The following is a 5,741-nucleotide window of genomic DNA, read 5'->3' as shown; positions in this document are numbered from 1 at the left end:
ATAGGCACTTGAGTACAGTAATATTAGAATAAGATTACTAGGTTAGATACAAAACTTGTTACTTCACAGTAAAAAACACTGCTCCCACCCCCACCCCCCAAATCCCAACACAATGCTGGGAGTAAATGCGTCTATCACACAGAAATCTACAAGATAACATGGATTTTAGATTGGGCTCTAATCAAATAGTGAAAAAAAATGGTAAAACGTGGGTAGAAGTGCCAGTTTAATTTTCTTAGAAATAATCTTCAGAGGTTTTCATTAAATAATGATCCAGTATGACTTTGAAAAGATATACTATATTCTCGTGGCTTTATTTCAAAATTTTGGATTATTTTTCATAAATTGTGAACATGATATGTTTGTTTGTAATTTGATGTCTTTGCATGGATACTGAGAATGAACTTACCCTAACCTCACTGTATAATCAACAGCATCCTTCAAAATCTTACCTAAATTGTATGCTAACACTAAATTTGCTAAGACTGATTTCCATAGACATCATGGTAATATTCAGGGAAAGAAATAATATTGTCTAGAACACTGAGATTCTTTGATGAGTTTATGTCATAGAAGAAAAGAAACAGCATGTCTCCTACCTAGGGATTTACCAATTGCATTAACAATTTTAAAGAAAAAAAATTTTGTTTCATTAATTTTCTCCATTATTGACCATTTTCAATTTCAGTGACTTCTGCTCTGAATTTTCATTCTTTATTTCTTTTGACTTTGGATTTAACTTTAATTTTTAAGTTTCTAAGGTAGAAATGTAGATTAATGTTGTTAAATGTTTCTTCATGTCTAATGTAAACACACAGAACTATAGATTCCGCTCTAAACATTGCTCTAGCTGCATTCTGCATATTTTGATACAAAATCTTTTCATTGTTATCTAACACAAGGTTTTTTAGGTTTCCATTGTGATTTCTTCTTTGAGCCCTGGTTTATTGAAGAATTTCTAGATATTTTTTGGTTATTCTATCTTTACTCATCCTTATTGATGTTTTTTTTTTTTATTTGTTTGTTTTTTTTCTTTTTTTTTAATTTTTTTTTTGTCTTTTTTGTTGTTGTTGCTATTTCTTGGGCCGCTCCCGCGGCATATGGAGGTTCCCAGGCTAGGGGTTGAGTCGGAGCTGTAGCCACCGGCCTACACCAGAGCCCCAGCAACGCGGGATCCGAGCCGCGTCTGCAACCTACACCACAGCTCACGGCAACGCTGGATCGTTAACCCACTGAGCAAGGGCAGAGACCGAACCCGCAACCTCATGGTTCCTAGTCGGATTCGTTAACCACGGCGCCATGACGGGAACTCCCTGTTTTTTTTCTTTTTGCCTTTTCTAGGGCCACTCCCACGGCATATGGAGGTTCCCAGGCTAGGGGTCGAATCGGAGCTGTAGCCACCGGCCTATACCGGAGCCACAGCAACACGGGATCTGAGCCGCGTCTGCAACTTGTACCACAGCTCACGGCAATGCCGGATTCTTAACCCATTGGGCAAGGCCAGGGACCGAACCCCCAACCTCATGGTTCCTAGTCGGATTCGTTAACCACTGAGCCACGATGGGAACTCCTCGATGTGTTATTTTTGTGCCAAAATCTGCACTCAAGTATACAATTTGATGAGTTATAACAGATATATAACTCATAATTTCACTGCCAGTCAAGATACTGAGTGTATCCTTCAACCCTCAAATTTCCTCATGCTCCTTTGCAATTCGTTACTCTCTCTGCAATAATAGGTTAAAATGATTAAAAAGATATACTATATAAACACTAAACAAAATAAATTTGGGGTGGTAGATTAATATCATATAATGGGGACATCAAAGCAAGGAACTATTACCCAGTATAAAGAGATATATACAGTGATCTTCAAATGAACATGGAACATTCTCCGAATAGAGAATATATGAGTCATATATTGTTACATACTATGAGTTATGTAACAAATATCAGAAAAATTTTTTTAAATGAACTCATACAAAATGGGAAAGAGCAATACAACCTTTGACAACCAGGAGAGATAGCCTGGCATATTTTTTTGAGGAAAAACAGAATAAATTTGTTCTAGAGTAAAGTTCAGTTTGTTCCAGAATATTAAAGAATGCAGTGAAGGATGAAACTTGAGTGTATATAATACATTGTAGAAGATTTGAGGAAAGAGAATTTTATTCACCATAATCTAGGAGAGTCTGAAAGAAAATAGACAAAATATTTTAAAATTTTGTCACAGTTTTGCTTAATTTTGATGGGTTTTTTTTATAAAGATATGTTAATACCTCTCACTGCTAAAGACTAAATTAATGAAATACTGGAATTTCACTTTCTCCCTGTGAAATATAAATTGATATTGAAATCTTTAGTCTGCTTTTAACAAGGACAATAAAGAGTATGCTTTACCTTTCTGTGTAATCTGTAAGTTTAGCTGTTTTGTATATCACCAGAGTAATTTCCGATAACTCGTGCTGATTTTATTATGTTCTTGATTATTAAAAAAAAGTTCTCCAGAATAGCTAAAGTTCCTTATCATTTTGTAGCCACCTTCTATTTTTACTGTAAAATGGGGTTTTCTCTTTTCTGATAATTCTTATTTTGCTTCTTCAAGATTAGATACTAAAATTAAAAAAAAAAGTTTTTAGGATGTCTTTTTCATTTTTTAAATTGCGGTAAAATACATGTAACAAAATTTACCATCTTTACCATTTTTAAGTGTACAGTTCTATAGCATCAAGTACAAAAATTTACCTCACATTATTGTGCCACCATCACCATCATCCATTGCCAAAACTTTTTTCCCAATTGAAACTCCATGCCTGTTAAACAATATCTTCCATTTCTCCTCCCCTCTAGTCCCTGGCAACCACCATGCTACTTTCTGTCTCTATGGATCTGACTGCTGGAAGTAGCTTATATAAGTGGAATCATATAGTAGTTGTCCTATTGTGACTGGTTTATCTCATTTGGAATCTATTCAAGTTTCATCCATGTTGTGGCATGTGTCAGAATTTTTTTCCTTTTTAAGATTTCATTGTATGTATATATTACATTTTGTTTATTCATTCATCCTTAAGCGGACACTTAGATTACTCTCACCTTTTGATTCTTGTGATTAATGCTGCTATGAACATGGATGTATAAATGTCTCTTTGAGATCCTGCTTTCCAAATAAACAGATCCTGCTTTCAAGTCTTTAGGGTATATACCCAGAAGTGGAATTGCTGGATCATATGGTGATTCTTTTTCGCTTTTTAGGCATTTCCATGGCATATGGAAATTCCTAGGTTAGGGGCTGAATCAGAGCTAGAGCTGCCAGCCTATGCCAGAGCAACACGGGATCCAAATTGTGTTTGTGACCACTACCACCACAGATCATGGCAATGCCGGATCCCTGACCCATGGAGGAGACCAGGGATTGAACCCACATCCTCATGGATACTAGTCGGATTCTTTTCCACTGCACTACAATGGGAACTCCTCATGTGGTAATTCTATGTTTAATTTTTTTCTAGAAACAGTTATACCAGTTTCCATAGTGGCTGCACAATTTTATAGACACACCAGCAATGCTAACAGTTCTAGTTTCTCCACATCATTTTCAACATTTATTTTCTGTTTCCTTTTTTTGATAATAGCAATCCTAACACTTGTGAAATGATATGTCTTTGTGGTATTAATATGCATTTCTCTAATAGTGATTTGAACATTTTTTATGTGTTTATTGGCCATTTGTATATCTTCTTTGGAGAATTGTCTGTTTGATTCCTTTGTCCACATTTAAATCTAGTTGTTTATTTATTTGTTGAATAGTTCTTTATATATTCTGAATGTTAGCCCCTAGTTAGATATATGATTTGCAAATATTTTCTCCCATTCCATAGGTTTCTTTTCCACTCTCTTGATAGTGTTCTTTGATATGCAAATATTTTAAATTTTGATTTAGTCCAGTTTATCAATTTTTTTCTTTGTTTACCTGTTCTTTTGGTGTCATATCTGAGAAATCATTCCCACAACCACACTCGCGAAGCTTTTCCCTATGTTTTCTTTTAAGTTTTTTGTTTGTTTTTAGAATTAGTGCTTATGTTTAGGTCTTTGATTCACTTTAAGTTAATCTTTTGTATATGGTATAAAGTAAGATTTCAACTTCACTCTTTTGTATGTGAATGTTTAGTTTTCCCAGCATCATTTGCTGAAAAAAAATATGGAACATTTTATAAATTTGCACATCATACTTGTACAGGGACCATGCTAATCTTGTCTATATCATTCTAAGTTTAGTTTATATGCTGCCAAAATGAGCATTAGCTTTTGCACAGCAAAGGAAACCATAAGCCAAAAGACAAGCTACAGAATGGGAGAAAATAGTTTCAAATGATGGAAACGACAAGGGCTTAATCTCTAAAATATATGAAGAACTTACACAACTCAACAGCAAAAAAAAAAAAACCCCAACAACCTAACTGAAGAATGGGTGAAAGACCAGAATAGACATTTCTCCAAAGATACACAGATGGCCAACAAGCACATGAAAAAATGCTCAGCATCACTAATTATTAGAGAAATGCAAATCAAAACTACAATGAGATCCCACCTCCCACCAGTCAGAATGGCCATCATTAATAAGTCAGCAAATAACAAATGCTGGAGAGGGTGTGGAGAAAAGGGAACCCTTCTACACTGTTGGTGGAAATGTAAATTGGTACAACCACTATGGAAAACAGTATGGAGGTATCTCAGAAAACTAAATATAGAATTACCATATGACCCAGAAATCCCACTCTTGGGCATATATCTGGACAAAACTTTCCTTGAAAAATATACATGCACCCATATGTTTATTGCAGCACTATTCACAATAGCTAAGATATAGAAACAACCTAAATGTCCACCGACAGATGAATGGATTAAGAAGATATGGTATATATACACAATGGAATACTACTCAGCCATATAAAAGAATAAAATAATGCCATTTGCAGCAACATGGATGGAACTAGATACCCTCATACTAAATGAAGTAAGTCAGAAAGAGAAAGTCAAATACCATATATCACTTATATCTGGAATCTCATTTTTTTTTTCAATGGCCACACCCATGGCACATGGAAGTTCCTGGGCTAGGAATCGAATCTGAGCTGCAGGCCATAGCAACGACAGATCTTTACCCACTGTGCTGGACAGGAATTGAACTAAGCCTCCCCAGTGATCCCAGCCGCCACAGTTGAGTTCTTAACTCACTGCATCACAGCAGAAACTTATATCTGGAATCTAATACACAGCACAAATGAATCTTTCTACAGAAGGGAAACTCATGGACTTGGAAAATAGACTTGTGGTTGCAATTGGGAGGGGCAGGGAGGGGGATGGACTGGGATTCTGGGGTTAACAGATGCAAACTATTGCATTTGGAGTGGATAAGCAATGAGATCCTACTGTATAGCACAGAGAACTATATCTAGTCAGTTAATGATGGAACATGATGGAGGATAATGTGAGAAAAAGAATATGTGTGTGTGTGCGTCAGACCAGGTTACTTTGCTGTATAGTAGAAATTGACAGAACACCGTAAATCAACTATAAGAGAAAAAATAAAAATCATTAAGAAAAAAGTGAGCATTAGATGTTTTGGGTTTTTTTGTTTGTTTGTTTGTTTTTGGCTTTTTAGGGCCGCACCTGCTGCATATTGGAATTCCAGGCTAAGGGTTGAATTGGAGCTGTAGCTGCTGGTGTATGCCACAGTAATG

The 5,741-nt window shown here is 35.7% G+C and overlaps 1 non-coding gene across 1 annotated transcript; it reads right to left on the bottom strand.

The window, feature by feature from the left end:
• Positions 1–4,192: 4,192 nt before the first annotated feature.
• On the bottom strand, positions 4,193–4,299 carry LOC125112328 (U6 spliceosomal RNA). Its single transcript, XR_007131121.1, has one exon. It is a non-coding gene; the product is annotated as a U6 spliceosomal RNA (small nuclear RNA).
• Positions 4,300–5,741: the final 1,442 nt, after the last annotated feature.

Source organism: Phacochoerus africanus, chromosome 11, assembly GCF_016906955.1.
Source record: "Phacochoerus africanus isolate WHEZ1 chromosome 11, ROS_Pafr_v1, whole genome shotgun sequence".
In the NCBI taxonomy this organism is placed as follows: Eukaryota; Metazoa; Chordata; class Mammalia; order Artiodactyla; family Suidae; genus Phacochoerus; species Phacochoerus africanus.
This window is presented reverse-complemented; position numbering and strand designations above follow the sequence as displayed.